The 25,306-nt window shown below is 40.6% G+C and overlaps 1 non-coding gene across 1 annotated transcript; it reads left to right on the forward strand.

Moving 5' to 3' along the window:
• Positions 1-24,633: 24,633 nt before the first annotated feature.
• On the forward strand, positions 24,634-24,740 carry LOC145096670 (small nucleolar RNA R71). The gene has a single exon (XR_013704041.1). It is a non-coding gene; the product is annotated as a small nucleolar RNA R71 (small nucleolar RNA).
• Positions 24,741-25,306: the final 566 nt, after the last annotated feature.

A 25,306-nucleotide genomic window follows, 5' to 3' on the forward strand; every position in this document is an offset into this window, starting at 1 on the left:
GAAAAAGGTTTTGAAATGAATTTTAACAATGTTAGAAAACAGTAAAATCGTTTTGTTTCCAAGTGATCAAATGTATAAACAAACACAATTCTATTTTGTTTCAACTTGTATTCCCCCCCCCCCCCCCCCAAAAAAAAAGCATTTAAAACATGTAAAAGGTTGATTGTAGGGGTATAAACTCACATGTTAGCGAGTGATTACTATGAAAGATAAATATAGGATGCTTGAGTTCACAAATGAAGTCCCGAAGCACAAATGGATCCTATATAGCATATAATAACATATATATTCATACTATTAGTGCCTATAACAACTAGTATGCATAGTAAACGGCCTTAGGAGGTAGAAAATACTTACAATAAAGTGTTATAATTGAAACTAGAAGGCTGAAAAGTGTTCACGGTCAAAGAAGGAGGAGTTCACTGCCTTAAAGTGGTTTTGGGGTGAAATGAGAGCCTTTGTTGGATGATACTTGAGAGAAATTGAGAGGTTTTCGAATGAGGAATAAATGAAGGAAATGCATATATATGGTGTGACATCCCCAATTTCACGGCTAAAAAAGACCGATTTGTTTATGCTTTGTTTTAAAATTAGAGTAATCATTTAAAGAAAACGGTTGCAGAATTTGTTCCCAAAACAAAATCTGATAAGAATTTATCAAAGCATTTCTTAAAGAAATGTATTTTCATTATATAACAAAATCTTGGGATGTCATGTTCCGATACAAACACATAAGCATAAACAGAACTTACATTTATTTACACTAATGATTTACATCTCCTTTAATCTCTCAGTGAAATATGTCTTCGTATCGATACCTGTGATACAAAGAAAACTGAGTGGGTCAGGCTTGGGAGCCTGGAGAGAATATAGGGTTTTCAACCCACAATAATATAATTATTGTATTTAATCATCAAACAATCAATCAAATTACCCATCCCCATTATATTCTTTACTCTTAAGGTTTTACCCCAACTATCCTTCATTCATTCATTCCTAAGGATTTACCTAAGGAATTGGCATGAAGCCCATTGCTGCCAAAGTTTATCTATCTGGTACTAAGTCCATAGCTACCAACGTTTATCTCTCTGATACTGAATCCAAAGCTATCGGGCGCTAACTCCATAGTCACCAAGGTTCACTTAACAAACGTTAACTCCATAGTCGCCAAGGTTTACTCAACAAGTGCTAACTCCATAGTCACCAAGGTTTACTCAACATGCGCTAACTCCATAGTCGCCAAGGTTTACTCAACATGTGCTAACTCCATAGTCACCAAGGTTTACTCAATGTGCATCTTTCATCACACACCAACTATTCCATCTACCCATGTTCTACCCAACATATTTGTAGATATAAAATATATATATACAGGATAACTCATTTAAAACCTACATAAAACATTCATTCCACCCATCTCAAATAAACAAACAATATATAAACACATAGCACGTATTTCATAGCAAATACTTCGTATTTATGTGTTAGAAGAAAGTAACTACACACTCACATGTTTAGACGATGCGCGGACAGCACTACGACTCCTCAAGTAGTAATTCTTTGGTGAAACTGGAAGATCTTCACAAAAACCGGGCTTCTCGCGGGCAGAGCTTCGGCTCGGAAACTCTACTTCTCGGGATCTTCGGAGCTTCGGGACTTGCTTCGGGTATCGAGAATGATAACGGGGATTCGAGGTATAACTTGCACGCAAAACGAGGCAAAAATGAGAGAGAAAGGATAATTTTTGGCAAAAAGATCGGCAACCCTCGACTTCTATTTATAGGGTGCTGAAAGGAGGATTACACTAGGCGTAATTTGGTTACGTTGGGCGTACGCTTCAGATCAGGCCAAAGTCGTCATTGCTTACGAACCCAGAACACTTTAGTACCGGGTCAGGTCGACGTGGCCCATTCCGACCCATGCATATGGGTACGCTGGGCGTAATCCCGTATGCTTGGCGTAACCCGATTAACCAAACGTCAAAATTTCATATCGCTCTAACGTAAATTCACTATTTATGTCGCGCTTTGTCGTGCCGGTTCTGTCGCGAAACTTCGACAGGTCATAACTTCTTCGTTATAACTCGGATTTCAGCGTTATTTATATGTACGGAACACTTGTAACATATACTACAACTTAGTTAAGATTATTCCTTCAAAATAATCTTCCATCAAAAAGTCATTTTTGACTCTTATTGACCTTAAATTGACTAGCCCTAATCTACGGGCGTTACATATGGAGAGGGGTTCACGGCCAAACATGGGTTCACGACCGTGAACCTAGTTTACGGCCGTGAACATCCCTTGATGATGTTTCTGGTTCGAATGCATTCCACATGTTTCAAGCTAACATTTCCTAACATTCAACCCTTGAGTGTACTCAGCTTAGAGACTCTCAAACTGACCCTAAACACCATAAACCGATAGCAGAAACAAGTATGACTTTTGATTGGATTGAATTGACTTACAAAATAGAAATTTCGGGTTGTCACAGCGTCTGGATATGAGTACAATTTATCATCCACAGACCGATGACCAAAGTGAAAGGACCCTCCAAACGCTAGAAGACATGCTTAGAGCATGTGTGATTGATTTCGAAAGTGTATGGGATACTTTCCTTCCTCTGGTTGAGTTCTCATACAATAATAGCTATCAAACGAGTATCAAAGCAGCACCGTTCGAAGCACTATACGCCTGAAGATGTCGATCGCCTGTTTTTTAGACAGAAGTTGGCGATACCCAACTAACCAAGAAATTTACAGGGGATACCCTACGAGCAGGCCCATAGATTATCCACGAGATGACTGAAAGGATAGTGTAGATAATAAAACACATAAAGGTAGCACGTGACCGTCAAAGGAGCTACTTCGACGTAAGGAATAAACCCTCGGAGTTCCAAGTTAGAGATAGGGTGATTCTTAAGGTGTCTCCTTGGAAAGGAGTTATATAAGATTCAGAAAATAGGGTAAACTAAATCAAAGGTACATAGGACCATTCAAAATCCTCGAAAGGATAGGTCCAGTCGCGTATCGACTTAGGTTACCCCAAAGAGCTTAATAATGTGCACAAATTCTTCCATGCGTCAATTCTTAAGAAGTTCCTTTTAATGATAAGCCCGACATTCCACTTGACGAAATTCAGATTAACCCTGAAATGAACTTCATCAAAGAGCCAATCGAAATAATGGATGCAAGTTCAGAAAAACTTAAATTATCAATTAACAATTAAACTAAATTTACTTAGACTAAAGCAAACAAAACATAAATGATTGAAATAAATATTAAAGAGTACTTTTGATTAGCTTTGAATCACCTTTACCCTATGGTTGATTTCTATGTGATGGATTATTTAGTTGGTTACCAAATTATGAAGTTACTAGTTATCTTGTTTCGATTTCTTAGTGTTTATTCAATTCATGAACTACTAATACAATGGTTGTCACACCCCAAAACCGGAACAGCGGAAATGTTCTGGGGCGGAGGACGTCATGTACAGTATCACAACACAACATAATAGTAAACAAGCAAACAACATCATCCATTGCATTAATAATATACTTTAATACAAGTGTGTTCTGTATAGTTTATAAGACACCTAAATTAATAATCAAAATATAGACGAGTTTGGAAGTGCCCCGTCTTCTCAAAACCTGCCATCGGTACCTGTCTATTGATGACCTGAGAATACAAGTTATTTTGAAAGAGTTTATTAGCATAAAGCTGGTGAGTTCATAAGCATTTTAGTTTCAATGTTTGCTTGAAAAATGTTTGTAAGTGTTTGAATGTATAAGTTTGTAAAAGTTTGTAGTAAATGTTTGAATCTCCTAGAAAATCCTATATTTTCTACTAAAAGTATCCTTCTACCAATGCATCAAATGTACTGAATGTTTTTTTATTGTAAAAGTGAGTATTTCTACCAAATGTGACTATCATTATCAAAATATAGATTTTACATTACTGATTACGTGAGAAGATCACAAAATGAATGCAATGGGAACATAATAAAGTATTGTAGTATTGTATTATAGTAACTACTGCTGTACTAACTACCTTAAACCGATTGTTGATTTAAGTATAATGCGATATAATTGTAACCATACTTAGATGACCTGGTAAAACACGACGCTCGAAGACGTCGAAAAGGTATGACATTCGTCACCCGAAGACCTGCAGGTCCCACTGTAGCTAGCAGCAAGGTGTAGTACGATCAGTCCAGTATAGATTTATACACAAATTCACGCTCTCCATTCAGAAGACTCTGGTTACAAAACGAGCCATGTCAGTGATGCCATGCCTTGAAGTATTGGGTTACATTAATGTTATAGTGTTATTGTATATGTATTGTATGTACTAGTGTAGTGTATGTTCTCACTGTCTAGTATGTTGTATGTTCTCCCTGTCTAGTATGTAGTATGTTCTCTCTGTTTCTCATCATAGTATGTTCTTTTGTATAGTATATAGTATGTATTGAATCATGTATGAACTGAATCTTTGTATGTTTCGTTGTACTAGAAAATAGTGAGTAGTATACCTCTAAACTATACCTATTATAGTTTACTAGAAATGTTGTTTGAATGACTTAGTAAGTTTATACACCGTTACTATCCAAAGGTGTTGGAAACTGAGGTAAAAGCCTTTATATCTACACATATATACATAATATATAACTAAGGGTCAAACGACACTTGGACAAACAACAGGGTACTCTAAGTCCACAACCAAACAAGGAATAGGAAATAAAGTGAGTTATCAGTCTTAAGTCCTTCCAACCTTATTTATATAACTATATATGTATTGACATGGTTTTAACATTATAAGCTTTAAAAGAGTTTAAAAGGAAAGGTTTAGCATATAAAACAAGTTTGATGAATATGTTAGCATGTAAAAGAGTTTGATAAACATTTTGAAGTAGTTTTGTTGACAAAACAGTTAAAAGTATAGTAAATCCATTTGTTTGATAGTTATTAATCACATGTGATTGACATAATAACTATAATGATTCAACTTGTATCCCCCCCATAAAAGCATTTAAAAACATTTAAAAGGTTGATTAAGGGGTATGAACTCACCTGTAGTGAGTGGTTTGGATGAAAGTGTTGTATAAGATGCTACGTATCAAGTGAAGACTTGATCACACACTCGGATCCTATTTAACATATAATGTCACATATATGTATCTAATTAGTGATTACACAACTAATGAAGCAAGAAAAGACACCCTAGGACATGGAAAACACTTTGCTTCAAGTGCTATAAGTACATAGGGTTGCATCTAAGGGTTGTAGGGCCTCACTTTGGAGTTTACGGCCCAAGTGTAAACCCCCATGAGTTTACGACCCATGGATTTACGGCCCAATGAGTTTACGGCTGTAAAATGGTATCTTTTACCATTTTCATGTTTAAGGTCCTATGCTCATCTTGGGGGTGTTCTAGACTTAGCTCCAAGGCTTAGGAAGGTGTTGTGGCAACTTTGCACCGCTAAATAGAGTTTACGGCCAAAGGAGATTGCCTTGGACGTAAACACCCTTTTGATCACGAAGTCTTGATGTTTTCTAGATGTTTAACAAGTGATTCTAGTATGTAACAAGATAAGGGTAGTATACTTACGTTTTGAAGGCAAATGAGGGTGTTTTCGGCCCAAAACACTTAAGTATTCTTGGTGTTCTTGATGATCTTGAAGATCTAGTTTCAAAAGATGAAAGTTGTGGATGGATTCAAGCATGAATCAAGAAGAAGTGATGTATAACACATAGATGGAATGATTTACTTACATTTTTGAAAGATTGGAAGCAAAAGTCTCAAGATCATTGGGAGAGAATTCTGAATTCTTGGGCTTGGAATGTGAAGAATGAGGAAGAATGAAGAAAATCATATATATAGCATGAGTTTACGGCCACCATGTGTTTATGGCCGTAAACTCCACATGATAAGGGTTAGGGCTTGTTTTTTAGGTTACTACTTCAATTGACACTTCCTTTCACATATTCTTTTGATGTATTAAGCTTAGAATGCTCAAATAGACTCTAAACAGTGCTAAAAGTTAGCAAAACATTTCTAAGTTTGATAGATTTGAATAAGTGTACATGATAGAAATTTTGGGTTATCACATCATCCCCCCGTTAGAGGGAATTTCGTCCCGAAATTAGAGTTTAAGTAATAAATAGTTACAAATAACTAAGCGAAAAGATGAGGATATTTCAATTTCATTTGATCCTCGCACTCCCAAGTGAATTTCGGTCCTCGCTTGGCGTTCCAGCGAACCTTCATTATCGGGATACAGCTTTGCTTCATTTTCTTGACCTCTCGGTCCAATTACCTCTATAGGTTCTTCCACGAAGTTGAGGCTCTCGTTGATCTCGATCTCGTCGAGTGGGATTACAAGAGTCTCGTTAGATAGGCACTTTTTCAAGCTCGAGATGTGGAAAGTAGAATGTACATTGCTAAGTTCGCGGGTTAGGTTGAGTTTGTAAGCTACAGGGCTGATTCTAGCAAGAATCTCTAAAGGCCCTACGTATCTTGGATTTCGCTTTCCATTCTTTCCGAAGCGTATTATGCCCATCCAGGGTGAGACTTTCAAAAGAACGCGGTCTCCCACTTGGAATTCCAAAGGTTTCCTTCGCTTGTCTGCGTAGCTTTTCTGTCGGTCTCGTGTGATAACTGTTGTTCTAGGAAAATTTGACGAGGGGTAAATGGATATCCCATGCCTTCCCAAAGTCAATCACACAGGCTCTCAGCATATCTTCTAATTTTTGTATCATTCTCTCACTTTGTCTGTCGGTTTGTGGATGGTAGGCTGTACTCATGTCCAGCCTCGTTCCTAGGGAACTTTGTAATGACTGCTAGAACCTTGAAGTGAATCTACTATCTCTATCAGAGATAATGGATATTGGAACACCGTGCAGTCGTACGATTTCCCTAATGTAAGTTCTTGTAAGCTTCTCCATCTTGTCAGTCTCCTCGATTGGTAAGAAATGCGCAGATTTGGTCAATCTATCGACGATGACCCAAATGGTATCAATTCCACCTGTTGTCTTGGGCAACTTGGTTATGAAGTCCATAGTAATCCGCTCCCATTTCCACTCCGGTATCTCCGGTTGTTGAAAAAAACCTGATGGTTTCTGATATTCGACCTTAACCTTTGCCCAAGTAAGGCATTTACTTACGATGGTAGCAATCTTTGCTTTCATGTTAGGCCACCAATATAACTTTTTAAGATCCAGATACATCTTATCTGAACCTGGGTGGATAGAATATCTAGTGTTGTGCGCTTCGGTCATGACCAAATCTCTAAAACCACCGTGCTTCGGTGTCGAAATCCGGTCCATGAGATATAACGCCCCGCCACTCTTGACTTCCAAGTTCTTATCCATCCCTCGTAGGGATTCTCCCGCCACATTTTCAGGTTTCAAGGCTTCGAGTTGAGCCTCCTTAATTTGTGTTGACAGATGCGAATGGATAGTCATAGTCAAAGATTTGGCTCTTCGACCAGAATATTCTTTCCGACTTAGGGCGTCTGCTACTACATTGGCTTTACCCGAATGATAACGAATTTCACATTCGTAGTCATTGAGTAGCTCGACCCACCATCGTTGCCTCATAGTGACTTCCATCTGGTTGAATATGTGTTGTAGGCTTTTGTGGTCTGTAAAGATAGTGCTTTTTGTACCATACAGGTAGTGTCTCCGGATCTTCAGAGCAAACACAACAAGTCCTAACTCCAGATCATGTGTAGTGTAGTTGACTTCGTGCGTCTTCAGCTGCCTTGAGGCATATGCGATGACCTTACCTCATCGCATGAGGACACAACTGAGCAGTTGGTTGGATGCATCACAATATACTACAAAGTCTTCTATTCCTTCTGGGAGGGATAGTATCAGAGCGGTGCATAAGGCTCTTTTCAGCGTTTGGAACGCCTTCTCTTGTTTCGCCCTTCTCGGTCAATGTTGTAAGAGGTTTCGCAATTTGTGAGAAGTTTTGTATGAATCTGCAGTAGTAGCCAGCGAGGCCTAGAAATTGACGAATTTCTATAAGCGTCTTTGGTGCTGACGAGTTCTCAATAGCCTTGATTTTGGATGGGTCCAAGTGGATTCCTTCTTCACTAACCACGTGACCTAATAATTCTACTCTTCGGATCCAAAATTCGCATTTAGAGAAATTTGTGTAGAGCTTTTCTGATCGTAGTGTTTCTAAGATCAGCCGTAGGTGTTTACTATGCTCCTCCTCACTACGAGAGTAGATAAGTATGTCATCAATGGATATGATGACGAACTGACCCAAGTAAGGACGAAACACCCTATTCATTAAATCCATAAACACCGCGGGCGCATTCGTCAATCCGAATGGCATCACTACAAACTCGTAGTGTCCGTAACGAGTTCGGAAGGCTGTCTTCGGAACATCCCCGTCTAACACTCGCAAGTGGTGATACCCGGATCTCATATCAATCTTTGAAAAGTAATTCACCCTTTGCAGTTGGTTGAACAAATCGTCTATGCGAGGTAGAGGGTAACGATTTTTGACGGTTAGCTTGTTCAATTCGCTGTAGTCGATGCACATACGGAACGATCCGTCTTTCTTCTTTACAAAGAAAACTGATGCTCCCCATGGTAAAAAGCTTAGTCTAATAAAGCCCTTATTGAGCAGTTCGTTAAGTTGACCGGATAGTTCCTGCATCTCAGTTGGTGCTAGACGATAGGGCGATTTGGATACTGGGGTAGGTCCTGGAACTAAGTCGATTCTGAACTCGACTTGTCGTTGCGGAGGTAATCCTAGGAGTTCCTCCAGAAAGATGTCTGGAAAGTCACGTACCGCTGGAATGTTCTTTATGTCTTTTGCCTCTTTACTCGTATCAACAATGTGAGAAAGGAATGCATGACATTCCTTTCACAAGTATTTCTGAGCTTGAATACTAGAGATGATGCGAAGGCTCGTGCTGGGTTTGTCGTCGTAGATAACAAGGGTTTCACTAGACGGAAGATTAAGGCGAACATCTTTCTCATAACACATGATGTCAGCACGATGAAGACTCAACCAATCCATGCCGATTATGACGTTGAAACTTTTAATGGAGACCGGCATGAGGTCGATTGGAAAGGAATGGTTATCTAGAGTTAGAGTACATCCTATGTATATACTGTTAGTGCTCTCAGTTTTTCCGTTAGACATTTCTAACGTGAATGGTTCTTTAAGTGCATGAGGTTTTTGTTTAAGCAAGAGAGCAAATTTCTGATTAACGAAGCTCCTTTCAGCTCCACTATCAAACAATATGCATGCAAATGAGTTGTCGAGGAGAAACGTACCAGTAACCACAGTAGGGTCGACTACTGCTTCCTCGTGGCCTATAGCCAAAACTCGCCCCACTCCACCAGCATTCGCTACCGTCAGGTAGTTTCTTTTGAAGTGACCCACAACCGTAGCAAGCTTAGCCCACACCAGCGCTTGGTACTTGATTGATTGGTCTTGCCAGAGTCCTGTAGAAATGGACAATGTGTCCTTTTTTGTTGTAGTTAGAGCACTGCAATTCACAGTAGGGTCCATTGTGGTGGAAGTTGCATTTGTTCCACCTCGGTAAATTTCTGGCGTACTGCTTTACCGGAGCAGCAGCGGCAGGTGCTATCGCGACATGAACCGCCACGACCTGCTACTTTTTGGCAGCTTTTTGCTTCTTCTTTCCATCCCAGAACTTCCGCTTGTTGTTAGCGGCTTTGGAGGGTTTGGAGATGGCTAGGGTTGTTGTTGATGACGGGGAACGGACCCCATGGTCAATGAGCCGTTGTGCTAATCGTTTGGCACTATCGAAGGTGGTGGGGTTTGAGGGTAAGACATTTCCCTGAAATGGAGGTACCAGCCCATAGATGTACCTCTCTATTTTCTTTCCCTCCGTGGGAACCATGTTGGGGCACAGGGCCACCAGCTCGCTGAATCTGGTGGTATAGGAAACTATGTCGGAGCCCTTCATGGTTAGGCTCCATAGTTCTTGTTCTAATTTCTGGATTTCGCTCCGCGGGTAGTACTCTTCAATCATGAGGTCTTTTAGAGTTTCCCAGAGCATATCGTTTACCACCTACTCCTCAGTTCGACACGACAGCTCTAAATGCTACCGTAGCTGCGGCTGTGGCTTCAGCCATGGCCCAATATCATTCATCAGGTTCCACTGGAGGAGGAACCCCTGTTCAGTCGGTTCAAGTTGAAGCTCCTGTGCGCTCGAGAGAGTGCTCCTATAAGGACTTCACGAACTGCAAGCCATTGTCCTTCAATGGGACTGGCGGAGTCATTGCCCTCCACAATGGTTCGAGAAAACCGAATCGGTTTTCGAAATCTGCTCTTGTTCTGAGGAGAGCAATGTGAAGTTCGCTGCTTGCACCTTCAAAACTAAAGCCCTAACATGGTGGAATAGCCATGTTAAGTCACTATCTCTAATAGTGGCTAATGATATGGGCTGGGGATCTTTGAAAGACCTCATGATTGAGGAGTACTGCCCGAGGGGCGAGATCCAAAAGCTGGAGGAAGAGCTATGGGGCCTAACCATGAAGGGCTCCAACGTAGTCGCCTACACCGCCAGGTTCTGTGAACTGGTGGCCCTCTGTCCCAACATGATTCCTTCAGAGGGAAAGAAGATTGAGAGATACATATGGGGACTAGTGCCCCCATACCAGGGAAATGTTTTGGCATCACACCCCACTACATTTGATAGTGCCAAGCGATTGGCACAGCGGCTCATAGACCATGGGGTTCGTACCCCGGCCGCAACAACTACCCTGGCCATCTCAGATCCTGCAAGAACAGCTGATTCCAAGTAGAAGTTTTGGGATGACAAGAAGAAGGCTAAGGCTGCCAAGAAGAGGCAGGTCGTGGTAGTACATGTTGCGATAGCACCTGCCGCTGCTACTCCGGTAAAGCAGCATGATGGAAATTTGCCTAAGTGCAACAAGTGCAACTTCCATCACGTCGGCGCCTGCTGGGAGATGCAGTGTTTGAACTGCAATGGGAAGGGGCACACACCCGTTTCTGTAAAGCTCCAACGAGACCAATCAACCAATCCCCCGGTGCTGGAGTGGGCCAAACTTGCTACGGATGTGGCGAGGTAGGCCACTTCAAGAGAAACTGCCCAAAAGCAGGGTTTGCCGGTGGAGCGGCAAGAGTTCTGGCCTTAGGCCATGAGGAAGTGGTTGCCAACCCCACAGTGGTCACTGGTACGTTCCTCCTCGATAACTCTTATGCATGCATTCTATTTGATAGTGGAGCGGAGAGGAGTCTCGTGAACCAAAAATTTGCTCATTTACTTAAGCAAAAATCACGAGCACTTAATGAACCATTCACTGTCGAAATGGTGAAAGGAAAGACAGAGAGCACTAGCAGTATATTCATAAGGTGTATCCTAACTTTAGATAACCATTCATTTTCTATCAATCTTATGCCGGTCTCAATTAAAAGTTTTGACGTCATTATCGGCATGGATTGGCTAAATCTTCATCGTGCCGATATCATGTGTTACAAAAAGGTTGTTCGCCTTAATCTGCTGTCTGGCGAAACCTTAGTAGTTTATGGCGAAAAACCCGACACAAACCTTCGTATCATCTCGAGCATTCGAGCTCAGAAATTCTTGCGAAAGGAATGTACAGCATTCCTTGCTCATGTGGTCGATGTGAGCCAAGAAGCGAAGGAAATTCAGAACATTCCAGTAGTACACAACTTTCCTGACATCTTTCCATAAGAACTCCCAGGATTACCTCCGCAACGTCAAGTCGAGTTCCGAATCGACTTAGTTCCAGGGGCTACCCCAGTAGCCAAATCGCCCTATCGTCTAGCACCTGTAGAGATGCAAGAACTGTCCGGTCAACTTAACGAACTGCTCAGCAAGGGCTTTATAAGACCAAGCTTCTCACCCTGGGGAGCTCCAGTCTTGTTCGTCAAGAAGAAAGACGGATTGTTTCGTATGTGCATCGACTACAGGGAGCTCAACAAGTTGACTGTCAAAAATCATTATCCGTTGCCTCTGATCGACGACTTATTTGATCAACTTCAAGGGGCGAACTTCTTTTCAAAAATTGACTTAAGATCCGGATATCACCAATTACGAGTGCTAGGGGAGGATGTTCCGAAGACAGCCTTCCAAACTCGTTATGGGCACTACGAATTCGTAGTGATGTCGTTCGGATTAACAAACACGCCCGTAGTATTCATGGACTTAATGAATCGGGTGTGTCGTCCTTACATGGATCAGTTCGTCATCGTTTTCATTGATGACATACTTATCTACTCTCGTAGTAAGGAGGAGCATAGTCAACATCTGCGTCAAGTCCTTGAAACATTACATTCGGAGAAGCTCTATGCGAAGTTCTCGAAATGCGAATTTTGGATTCGACGAGTCGAATTCTTAGGGCACGTGGTTAGCGAAGAGGGAATACACGTGAACCCTTCCAAAATCAATGCCATTGAGAACTGGTCAGCACCAAAAACGCCTATAGAAATTATTTAATTTCTAGGCATCGCTGGCTACTATTGTAGGTTCATTCAGAACTTCTCCCGCATAGCGAAACCTCTTACAACACTGACCCAGAAGGGCGTGGCCTTTGACTGGGAAGAGAAGCAGGAGAGAGCGTTCCAAACGCTCAAACGAGCCTTGTGCACCGCACCAATACTATCCCTTCCCGAAGGAATAGAAGACTTTGTTGTCTATTGCGATGCGTCGAATCAAGGGCTCGGATGTGTTCTGATGCAGTGAGGTAAGGTCATTGCCTATGCCTCGAGATAGCTAAAGAAACATGAGGTCAACTACACACCCCACGATCTTGAACTAAGAGCAGTTGTGTTTGCTCTGAAGATTTGGAGACATTACTTGTACAGAATGAAGAGCACTATCTTTACAGGCCACAAGAGCTTACAACACGTCTTCGACCAGAAGGAGCTCAACATGAGACAACGACGGTGGGTCGAGCTACTCAGTGATTACGAATTTGAAATTCGTTATCATCCGGGTAAAGCCAACGTAGTAGCTGACACCCTGAGTCGGAAGGAATATTCTGGTCGTAGAGTCAAATTATTGACTATGACTATCCATTCACATTTGTCCAACCAAATTAAGGCAGCTCAGCTTGACGCTTTGAAGCCTGAAAATGTGGCGGGTGAATCCCTAAGAGGGATGGATAAGAACTTGGAGGTTAAGGGTGGTGGAGCTTATTATTTCATGGACCGGATCTAGACCCCGAACCTAGGTGGTTTCAGAGACTTGGTCATGAACGAGGCACACAACACTTGTTATTCCGTGCACCCAGGATCAGATAAGATGTATCTGGTCCTCAAAAATTTATACTGGTGGCCTAACATGAAAGCAGAGATTGCTACCTTCGTGAGTAAATGCCTTACTTGCACCAAGGTCAAGGTCGAATACCAGAAACCCTCCGACCTTCTACAACAGCCGGAGATACCAGAATGGAAGTGGGAGCGGATAACTATGGATTTCATAACCAAGTTGCGCAAGACGACGGGTGGACTTGATTCCATTTGGGTCATCGTCGATTGACTGACCAAGTCTGCACACTTCCTGCCGATCAAAGAAACAGACAAGATGGAGAAACTTACAAGGACTTACATTAAGGAGATTGTAAGACTGCACGGTGTTCCCTTATCCATTATCTCGGACAGAGATAGTAGATTCATTTCGAGGTTCTGGCAGTCGTTACAAAGTTCTTTAGGAACTAGGCTGGACATGAGTACAGCCTACCATCCACAGACCGACGGGCAAAGTGAGAGAACTATCCAAACCTTGGAAAATATGTTGCGAGCCTGTGTGATCGACTTTGGGAAAGCATGGGATACTCATTTACCCCTTGTCGAATTTTCCTACAACAACAGTTATCACACGAGCATAAAGGCTGCTCCATTCGAGGCCCTCTATGGCCGAAAGTGCAGATCCCCTCTGTGTTGGGCTGAGGTCGGTGATACCCAGTTAGCTAAAGGACGAATTCCTGAAAGCACTCTCACAGGTCCGGAAATCATACGGGAAACGACGGAGAAGATCGTTCATATCCGTGAACGATTGAAAGCCTCCAGAGACCGGCAGAAAAGCTACGCTGATAAGCGAATGAAACCGTTGGAATTCTAGGTGGGTGACCGCGTTCTATTGAAGGTCTCACCCTGGAAGGGCTTGATACACTTCGGAAAGCGTGGAAAGCTAAATCCAAGGTACATCGGGCCTTTCGAGATTCTCGCAAGAATCGGCCCCGTAGCTTACAAACTTAACTTACCGCGTGAACTCAGTAACGTACATTCTACCTTCCACGTATCGAACTTGAAAAAGTGTCTGTCCGACGAGACTCTTGTTATTCCACTCGACGAGATCGAGATCAACGAGAGCCTCAACTTTGTATTGAAACCAATAGAGATCATGGACCGAGAGGTCAAGCAAATGAAACAAAGCCGTATCCCGATAGTGAAGGTTCGCTGGAACGCCAAGCAGGGACCTAAATTCACTTGGGAGCGAGAGGATCAGATGAAACTGGAATATCCTCATCTTTTTACTTAGTTATTTGTAAATACTTTATTTGCTTAGACTTTAATTTCGGGACGAAATTCCCTTTAACGGGGGGATGATGTGACAACTCGAAATTTTCATTCGGTCAAACCCTAAAAGTCAATCACTTCATATTATAAGTCAATTTCAGTTCAATTTGTTTTTAACAAATTTAAAGTTCGTTTGACTATTATAATAATTATTCTTTAAATGAACGGGTGAAAGAATGTGCTGTCTTGGGTCTTGAAATTCTAAACCACGAATACCACGTAGCTTAGAAGTTCACGACCAAACTTTTGTGTTTGGGCCGTAAACTCCCTCAAAAACCGTAAACTCATGCCTTAAGCATGAGTTTACTCCCCAAAATAGGACACTTTTCATTTTCACCCTAAAAGAGTAAACTCAAAACACTCTCAAGTATCATCCAAGATTTAATTCAAGATCTTCAAGCTTGTAAGTGTTCTAACCATTTCAAGTTGGTATAACACTTAATCTAGTAATTGTACATCTTTTCATCCATCCATTTTTGTGTTTTGATTAGATTTCCAAAAACACCAAGAACACCAAGAACACACACTAAGTGTTCTTGGACTTTTAGCTCATTTCAAGATTCCTTATAGTAAGTACTTCCATCCTTGAGTCTTATTAAGCTTGTATTACATGTTAGCATCAAAGAAAAGTCCGAAGAACACCAAGATTAAGTGTTCACGGTTTTGGGAGGTTCCCAAAACCGTAAACACCAAATAAAGTGCAAAGTGGTGCCTTAGGGTGCCTAGATGCTTCACAATGCCTTAGGGACTTGCCTAGATTCATCCTTGATAAGTTTATCACACAAAAAGCACCAAAACCTTACATTTTTATGTGTTTACGGTTTGGGGATCTCCCAAAACCGTAAACACCCCAAAAGGTGTATAAAAGTCCCATGGTTATTCCTTATGTCTAAATCTAACCTAGACTATTTCCATGATTGAGACAAGGACTTGAAAACCCCAAATACCATAAACTTATGAGTTTAAGGTAGTAAACTCATGAGTTTAAGGTAGTAAACTCATGGAGAAATGGTCCTTAGACCGTAAACTCCATTTAGGAGTGTTTTGATGCCACACAACACTTCCTAAGGCTTAAACATGAACTAGGAATGCTTGGAGTGGCTTAGAAAGCTTCAAACATCAAATGGTCACAAAGGGGTGAGCTTATGACTTTAAACCCTTTTTCTAGTGACCATAAAACTGTAAACTCCTTAAAGGAGTGTTCCTTGAACCCCAAACACACTAGCCATTCCCTACAACACTTAGATGCAACCCTTGTGACTTATAACACTTGTATAAGGTGTTTAGCAGGTCCTAGGGTGTCTTAACTTTGTTTATTAGTTGTTTAAAGGCTAATTGTATACATATATGTGATATTATATGTTAACTAGGATCATAGAGTGTGTTCAAGACGTCACTTGACACCTAGCAATCCTACATCTTCAGTTCATCCGTACCACTCACTACATGTGATTTCATACCCCTTAATCAATGATTTAAATGTTTTTAAATGTTTTATGGGGGAATACAAGTTAAATACTTATAGTTATTACATCAATCACATGTTATTAATAACTACAAAACCAGAGGTTTTTCTTACTGTTCAAACTGTTTATAAACTGTATTGCTTAAAACTGTTTTACAAACTCTTTTACTTATCAAATACTTATACTTAAACTCTTTTATACTTATTATCAATTGCATGTCTATGTATGTATAGTTATATAAGCAATGTTTAAAAGGCTTAGGAAGGCCTGCCCGCCTTATTTCCTTTTCGCCGTTGAGATGTGGTCTAGTGGGATATCGGGTACCCGTCCGAAGGTCATTTAATTATTAGTTATATATCATGTGTACATATATAGTCATAAAGGATCTTCCAGTTCATTCGGTACCCTTGGGTAGCAAGGGTATACTTCCATGTTCATACGTACCAGTTACATCACTAGTAAGTTACCATAGGGGTAGCATAGGAGGATACAAATACTATTACTAGCACAATGAAACATACAATGAGTCAGTTCATTCATGAGTCAGTTCGAGTAGTACTCACAGTACATTACTATACATGCTAGATAAAGAGATAACATACATTACAACTAGTACACACAGTACATTACTATACATGCTAGATAGAGAGAACATACATTACAGCTAGTACACGCAGAACATTTCAGTACATACAGGCTTGACAGAGAAAGATTACACTTTCAGTTAGCACATTTATTACATATACATTCATGCAGTTATGTGAACCATTGAGCGGGTCATGGCACTTCCTGCCACAACCGCTCTTGTATCCCAAATCTCCTTAATTGGGGAGCGTATGAGTTTGCGTATAGATCTATACTGGATTGACTATCCTACACCTTTCTGCTCGCAATAGTGGGACTTGCAAGTCTACGGGTGCCAAATTTCATTTCTTACGGCGTCTTACATCGTCGTTTTACTAGAGTCGGTAGCAGGATACAGGTCGATCACATGTTACTTGGAACACCTTTTGTTTTAAGGTAGTTAGTACCATGGTAGTCACTTATTACAAATACTACGGTACGATAATATTTTCCCATTACATTCACTTCGTGAATATTCACATGATGCATGGTAATGTAGTAACTATATTTTTGGTCAATGATAGTCAAAATTGGGAAAACACACTCTCTAACAAGAGACATACGCATAGACACTAGATGCCTTGGTAGAAGGCTACAATTAGTAGGAAACATAGGGTTTTCTAGGAGAGTTCAAACATTTTACAAAACATTGTACAAAACATCTTACGGAACATTTTACAAACGTTTTCATACAAACTCAGACATTAATATACTTATGAGCTCACCAGCATTAACCTGATACTCGCTTTCAAAATAACTTGTATTCTTAGGTCACCACTAAACAGGTACAGGTACCAGGCTTTTGAGAAGATGAAGTTCGTTCAAGACTCATCTTTTATTTTGATATGTATATTTTTGGTGTCTATAACTGATGTGCACAAAAGTACTCACTAATTTTAATATTTATAGCCTAACAAACTTAACTAACTATGCACTTATAGGCAGTGTACCTAGTTAGATTACAGTATAGTTTGGGTAAGTCGGGTGTCGATCACAGGGAACGGTGTTCTAATTAATTTACTTACTATTAAATTATCCTAATTATTAACAAGTTTAAAAGGGGTTTTATCTGATTTTACAAGATCAGATGAACTTAAATCAAATTCAATAAGTAAGAACACACTCTTGTTTAGTTTGAATCCACTTCTCTCTTATGGCTAGCTAATGATTACAGATTATTAAGTTGGGTTTTAGTTGTATTAGTAATTTAGTTCTAACTTTACCAATAATTAACTAATTCATGTCAAACCATGTATGTTCACACATAATTAAACACAGAACTAATTATGAATGTAAATATGCTATGTAAAATTTGTAATATAAACGCAATTATGGTCACAATACACGTTCTCTAGCACAGCTAAGCTTATTTACTCTAATTACTAACTAAGATTGGTCAATCCTAGCTCTAACAATTTAATGTTCACTAAATCACTAGGTAAACAAATTCATGCAGTTAATGGTCACTAAGCTACACATAATTTGCAATCAAGTCATTAAAGAAACAAACAATAGCATGCTAGGTTATACAAATCAAACACAAGCAATTTTTACGAACTAAACTTAATCCATAAACATGGAACTATTCATAAGTTTGAAGCTTCATCTAGCTAAACAAGAGTAGGCTAGATTCAGCTGCTCATCATAGCAACTAAACCAACATAGCTAAAAGTAATAAAAGACATGTTCTTATTTAACTAAAATATAAACCTTTATTCTTTTTGGTGTTGAAAACCTTCTTCCAGAACCCTTATTTCGCTCTGAATCGTCTCCTGGAACTCTTTCCTTCAGCCAAAAGCTTATTCCTTTCGTAATAATCAGGAGAACTTAAATAATCTCCAAAAACCCGCGCCACGCCGTGGCCAGCTTTGCCACGTCGTGGGCTTTAAGTAATCCGTACCGTGCAAGGAAATCCTCCGCGTTGCGATGTTTATCTTCTGGAAACCTCTTGCCACGTTGTGGCCAACTTCGCCACGTCGTGAATTTAGTATTTATCGTGAATTTATTCTTTTCTTGTCTTTCAAGTCTCCCATGTTCCACATATTGTCACTTTTGGTCCCTCCCTTTCAAAATCCTTTTAATTAACTGAAAATAAAAATTTAAGGTCATAAGTATCATTATTCTAAACATTTTATCAACTTATTAATAAAAATGTACTTAAATATTGCCTAAAAATAGGTATAAATATGGCAATATCAAAATACCCCACACTTAGACTTTGCTTGCCCTTAAGCAAATTTAAACTTAACTCCTAATTACTAACACCACATAGAACAACCCGACTCTAGTTCAGCCATTATGCCAAGACCTCAACGCATGTATTTGTGTCTAAAATTTTCCTAAAGTACCCCCCATACTTTAAATAATCACAATCTTCATAAACACTCGCCCACATTTTCCGAACAATGCTCATTTTATGCAACCCTCCGAATCCATCCGTAGAAAACCTCCTTATCCTCAAGGTATTTTTAGTTGAGCAACCTAAGCATACATAATCTAGAATTACAATCATTGATACCATTATGGAGTTTTTTTTTGGAATTCTTCATTTCTTTGACATTTGATCTTTGATTTCTTTGAATTAACCACCTTTGTTTGATTTGATTTCTGGTATCTTCAACTTTTTGAAATTTCTTGGAATTTTGATCTTTTGATCTTCACTTTATTTGCTCCAAAATTCTTACAACTTTACTCGTAATTCTCTCTCTTTTTTTACATGTACCTCACTTTTTTTCACTCAAAACCTACATGCTTAAGCAGAGTCGCTCAACCTCAACCTTTATTGGTTAATGATAATAATTTTCCTGGATACATTTCAGGTTTAGGCTGCTAAACATATTGCATCCCTCAAACCAAGCGGGGTTATGTTTTTGTTCCACGATTTCACTAAAATAAGGGAGGCCACAAATGCACTATAATGTATATTGGCTCAACTAAACATTTGAACTTTCATCGGATCATCCCACATAACACTAGCAGTTATAACTCAAATTATTATTACTAGATTCAATTATTAAAAATTTCAATTTTTCAAAATTTTCAATTTTTACCAACAAATTCTATAATTATCTAGCAATTTACTTTTTCTACCCCTACCCCACACTTATTTCATACAATGCCCTCATTGTATGCATAACAATAAATCAAAATTAAAGAAAAGGGAGAAAAAGGAACAGACTCCCCTGGGATAGTGGCGTGAGCATCTCCAAAAGTGTGGAAAACGTGCGTCTTGAATATGGGCCTCCAAAAATAGAAACTCGGTGTAGAACTGGGTGAATATGTAAATAAACCACGAACATGACTCGAAACTTCAATTCTTTAAAGTGGGTGTTAGTATGTAAAAATGTGGGCAATGATAAACTGGGACACGTTATGGCAGGTAACTGGCCACGTCGTGATATGGGATGAAAGCGCGAACACAAAGTTGTGTTATTTCTTCAAGTTCATGAGCGCCACGATGTGGCATAAAGGGCCCACGTCGTGGAAACTGGACATCAACAGAAAATGCCTTATTTCTTTTATGAACCCTAGCAACTTGACCAATGGCTAAATGGTTTAAGACGCTTCTATGTAAATATACTTCCCAACTGTAACCTCTCTCCTACTAACGTACCCCACAATTATCTTGAATTGTGGGTTCCAACTTACGATTCTAAACTTCCTTGACTTGACAAACACGACTCTAGAGTTAACCTTATACGCTCCTTAGAATTCCAATGCTAATCTGAAAAATGGAACAACCGAAAAGAAATAAAAGAGTAACATCATAGCTCAAGAAAGTTTTACATTACACACCAAATTAAAACATAAAAAACTACTTAAAACAAAAAAAAGGAAATAATAAAAAAAATCAATCATCATATTGGTCCTGCACTCCACTTGGTCCTGCCCCGTCATTCTGCGGACGTCATAGCTCCTCCCATGTCGGAAAATAAGGATACTGTGGTGGCATAGAAGGTGGTCGGGTCACACCCAAATGCGAATAAATACCCTCAGTAAGCTGGGTATGGTAAAAGGCATGCCTCCGTAGATTATCCAAATAAGTTCCCACCCGACTCTGAAAAGGGTCGGTGGCCACTCCTTGCACATACTACGAAGCAGCACGCTCTCTCTCGATTTCACCTCTAGCTCGCACATTCCGACGCCGCAGTCTGGCTGGCGGTTGCTGCCCTGGCTGCGCCTCCTCTTGCTCGTCATCTATCGGCGGTATAACAAAACGACCCCCGATATTCACCACCGCTCGCATAACTCCCAAGACTTGAATGGTCAAGTCTGTGTCCGGGAATCGAGTAAGATTCCTCACAAAGTCATGGGTCAAAATATGATATGACCTAGCAAGGCGAGTAACCAAATGCCCCCCCCCCCCCCCCATAATCGGGCTCCCGGGCCTCGAATTGGCCGCTTTCTTCCCCATGAACCTCGCCAACATATAAGGTAAATCACAGCAAACTCCCAGGGTAATAAGAGTCCATAAATAAAACAAATTCTGAATGGGGACTTTATCACCATGATGCTTGTGATTTATTGAAAAAGTGATCAGGCGATGTAAGAATCGGAAAACAGGATTCCGAATTTGTGACTCACTCGAGTCACGAGTATTGTACTCATGGCTAGAAATGCCCCGCCAAAATTGCACATCCATAATACCGGGATTAAAATCCCGAACGCATCCAAGCAAGAACGGTATGAAAAATGGAGATTGATTCTCCACTTCGGTATAAAGCCCCATACGCCAAGCGAATTCTCGAAGACTACACTCTCTATAAACACCACCCAAACGAAACACAAGTGCCCGGTTGTAGGTAAAATCAAGGGTGCGTTCCTCGAAGCATACGGTAGAGAAAAACTCCACCGATAATTCCCGGTATACGGGTTCTTGAATGGAAAACAAATTCCTCCACCCGTGACAAGTGAAAGAAAATTGATCTCCAACATATGTCTTCGACCAATAGCGTTCCAACTCAGCTACCATTCCCACTCCACCAAGCCATCCCCAATCGATAATTGGGGCTATCGCAAACTCCCTATTGTATAGCCATCCCAGCCGATTCTCGTAAGTAGTTAACAACGGTCCGGGAATGTTTTGAGGAAACTGATATAAGGGATGTATACTTGCTACATCAATCGGGTTTTCCTTCTGTGGAATGGCTCGTCGTGGTCCCATTTCTGCATACAATCAAACCAAAATAGCAAACATCTAGAACATTAAAACAATTTAAGCTGTCTACCAGAAGTCACGACGTGGCTAGGCTACGCCACGTCATGGGCCGTAGTCGCTAACAGATTTTGGATCGGTTATTTTATATGTGATTTCTACCAAAATTAGTGCTTGGGGTTTGTTCTTATGGACATTTAAGGGACATGCAACCTAGAATCAACAACTAGTTTCAACCAATTTCGTGAATCACAAAAACCCTAGCCATGAAAATTTAAAATTGGAAGAACTAACTACAAATAATGAGTAGAACACATACCAAGTAGATTAATTGGCAAGAACTTGCAAGGAAATTGGAAGTAGATTAAGAAATTGGTTGTGGGGTTTTGTTGTTCCCGTTCGTGCGGCAGTATCAAATGGGGATGGGGATTATTGGTCAAAGGGTTTTAAGCATATGGTCCCCCTGTGACTTTTTAAAGCCCACGTCGTGGCTGGCCATGCCCACGTCATGGACTTTAAAACTATCATCTGGTCCCGTGTTTTCATTTTTACCCACGACGTGGCTGGCTATGCCCACGTCGTTGAAACTGCCCAATTGCAAAATTTTAATAAAATCTCACATTTTAACTAATTACTTTGCATCTCATTCATTAATTTAAGTTCCCACAGCTAATTCTTTGCTAAGTATCAGTTATTGGATGATGATTTGATGTCCTTCCTAATTAAAAAGAAAAATTTAAAAAGAAAAGAAAATGCAAACCAAACTCGGGTTGCCTCCCGAGAAGCGCTTCTTTTTCTTGGAGTCTTGAGTTGGACTCCGTGCCTTCTATGTTGAATCTTCTGAAGAGTCCACCACTAAGATCTTTTGTTCCTTGAATCGCCTCTTGTAAGCTTGAACTCGCCTTTTATATGCCTTCTTTGAATTCTCCTTTTTAGCTTTGCCCTCCTCTTCAAGCTTGTGTTTTGTGCCCTTGGTTTGTTCCTTGCACTCCATAGCATCTCCCTCCTCTTTCACCACCGGCTTTGTCACTCTTGAAGTGACCTCCTCTTCATCACTTGTCATCTCTTCATCCTCTTTGCTCACCCAAGAAGGCGGACTCTTGTAAGCTATGACTTCAAACAAATATGGAACAGATGCCCTCGGTTTTGTTCTTTTGACTTGATGAACTGCCTTGATCTCTTCTTCCATAAGCTTTTCCAGTTCTTCAAGTTCATTATCTTCATTAAATGTGAACACCTCTTCTTTATCCTCTTGGAAGTCATCTTTTATTCCAAAAGCTTCTTGTTCATCTCCAACCCTCAAAGTGAGCTTAGACTCGCGGATATCAACAAGAGCTCCAGCAGTGTTAAGCAATGGACGACCAAGGATTATTGGAACATCGGAATCTTCCTTCATATCCAAAACTACAAAGTCTATTGGAAAAACAAATTTTCCAATTTTCACCAAAATATCCTCCACGATGCCCCGGGGTTGTGTCACCGAACGATTCGCCATGTGAATCTTCATTTTTGTAGCCTTCATCTTCTGAATCTCCAATTTTTGATAAAATGAAAAAGGCATCAAATTAATGCTAGCCCCCGAATCGGCTAAAGCATTAACCTTCATTTTATTTCCAAACTCACACGGAAGAGTGAGGCGTCCAGGATCCCCCATCTTTTCTGGTGTCTCTCCCAACACAACTTTTGAAATTTGTTCACTTAGAACCACCTTTGACTGCTTCTTTAATTACCTTCGAGTGTCTATCAAATCTTGCAATAATTTCTGATTCTCGGGAGTTTTGGATAAGGACTCGACAAAGGGAGTATTAATTGGGATCCCATTCACATGCTTGACAAACTCTAAATGCACATTCTCCAGTAGACTAAGTGCAGCTCGGGTTGGAAATGGCAAAGGTGGATGATAAGCTGGAACGGGTTCAAAGAATTCTTGATTAGACATGCGCCACGTCGTGGCCAGAGGAGTGCCACGTCGTGGCGAAGCTGGTTCAACAACTTTTTCACTTTCGAACTTTGACTTCTTGGGTTTTGGATCGAGCTGCTGTGGTTCTTCTTCAAATTCCTCCAGGAACTCAGAGATTGCTTCTTCTTCAATATCGATGGCCATTACGTGAGATCGGGTCGTTACTTCGGGATTTTTCGGGGCCAATTTTTCATGAACTAGAGTGGCTATTTGACCAAATTGTACTTCAAGGTTGTGGATGGAGGCCTGTTGATTCTTTATCAAAGTTTGTTGTTCCATAATAGCAGAATCAGTGGCATCGTGTCTCTTTTCCGAAGCTTCCATAAATTTCATCAAAATGGTCTCTAGGTCGGGTTTCTTCTCGGCTGGTGGCTGCTCCTTCTGATAAAAGCCTTGACCTGTTTGCCTATACTTCTCTTCTTTTTGCTTCTTATATTCTTCATATGGCAGCCACTCCTTCTTCGGTTTCCTCCAGTCCTCATCAAACTTATCCCTAATAGAGTAGCACACTTGAGCTTTTCTTTTCCCAAACTCATCTACATTGCAGTCTTTGGTCAAGTGTGGACCACTACATCTCTCGCAACCCACTCTCATGGCATGTATTGACTGGTCCATTTGTGTTATCCTTCGATCCATATTATTTAGCATGGCCATCACAACTGCTATTTCTTCAATTTGGGCCCCTCCACCGCCTTTGATTCCATCTTGCCTCAGGTTGTGGTATTCGCGAGAGTGCTTCGCAAATTCTTCAATTAGCTCTTTGACCTCCCTTGGATTTTTCTTTGTCAAAGGTCCTTGAGAATCAAGGAGTTGTCTTGTCATCACGTTGACCCCATCATAAAAGATTGACATCTCTTGCTGCATATTTAGATCATGCTGATAGCAATTTCTGAGCAAGCCCTTGTACTGCTCCCATGCTTCGTATAATGACTCCCCCGGCTGTTGCTCAAAGTTGGATATTGCCTTCTTGAGTTTGGCTATCTTGGATGGCAGGCAAAACTGGTCTAGGAATTGCTCACGCATTTAAGCCCAAGTGGTGATTGTACCCGGTGGGAGTACTTTTAACCACTCCTTAGCAGCTCCTTTGAAAGTGATGGGAAGCATCCTAAGCAAGACTGTGTTTCTGTTGACATTTGGGACATTGAAGTAATCCGCAATGTCGTTGACATCATCTAGATGCTTAAAAGCATCCTCATGATCTTTCCCGAAAAATGGGATGTCCTTCAGTGCAGTCAATATGTGTCCCTTCAGTTCGAATGTGGCAGTGGCAGGTATTGCGGGTTGGACTAAACCGGGACCCACATCTTCTCGGATCCGCTTCTTGTAAGCTCCCATGGACATTTCTTCAATTGCTGCCATCTCGTTCCTTGGCTCGTTCTCAGGTTCGCTGGTGTGTTCTTCAAATTCCGGCTCGGTATCGCTTTTGGACTCGGTTTGGACGGGCGTATGATCCAAATGCTCAAGATTGCTCTTGTGCCTCGTGGATGAACTTGACTCTCCTTTCTTCTTTCCCGCCTTCCTAGAAAAAACTGACTTCAATT

Source organism: Lactuca serriola, chromosome 3 (genome assembly GCF_051521515.1).
Source record: "Lactuca serriola cultivar US96UC23 chromosome 3, Lser_US96UC23_V15, whole genome shotgun sequence".
Classification (NCBI taxonomy): domain Eukaryota; kingdom Viridiplantae; phylum Streptophyta; class Magnoliopsida; order Asterales; family Asteraceae; genus Lactuca; species Lactuca serriola.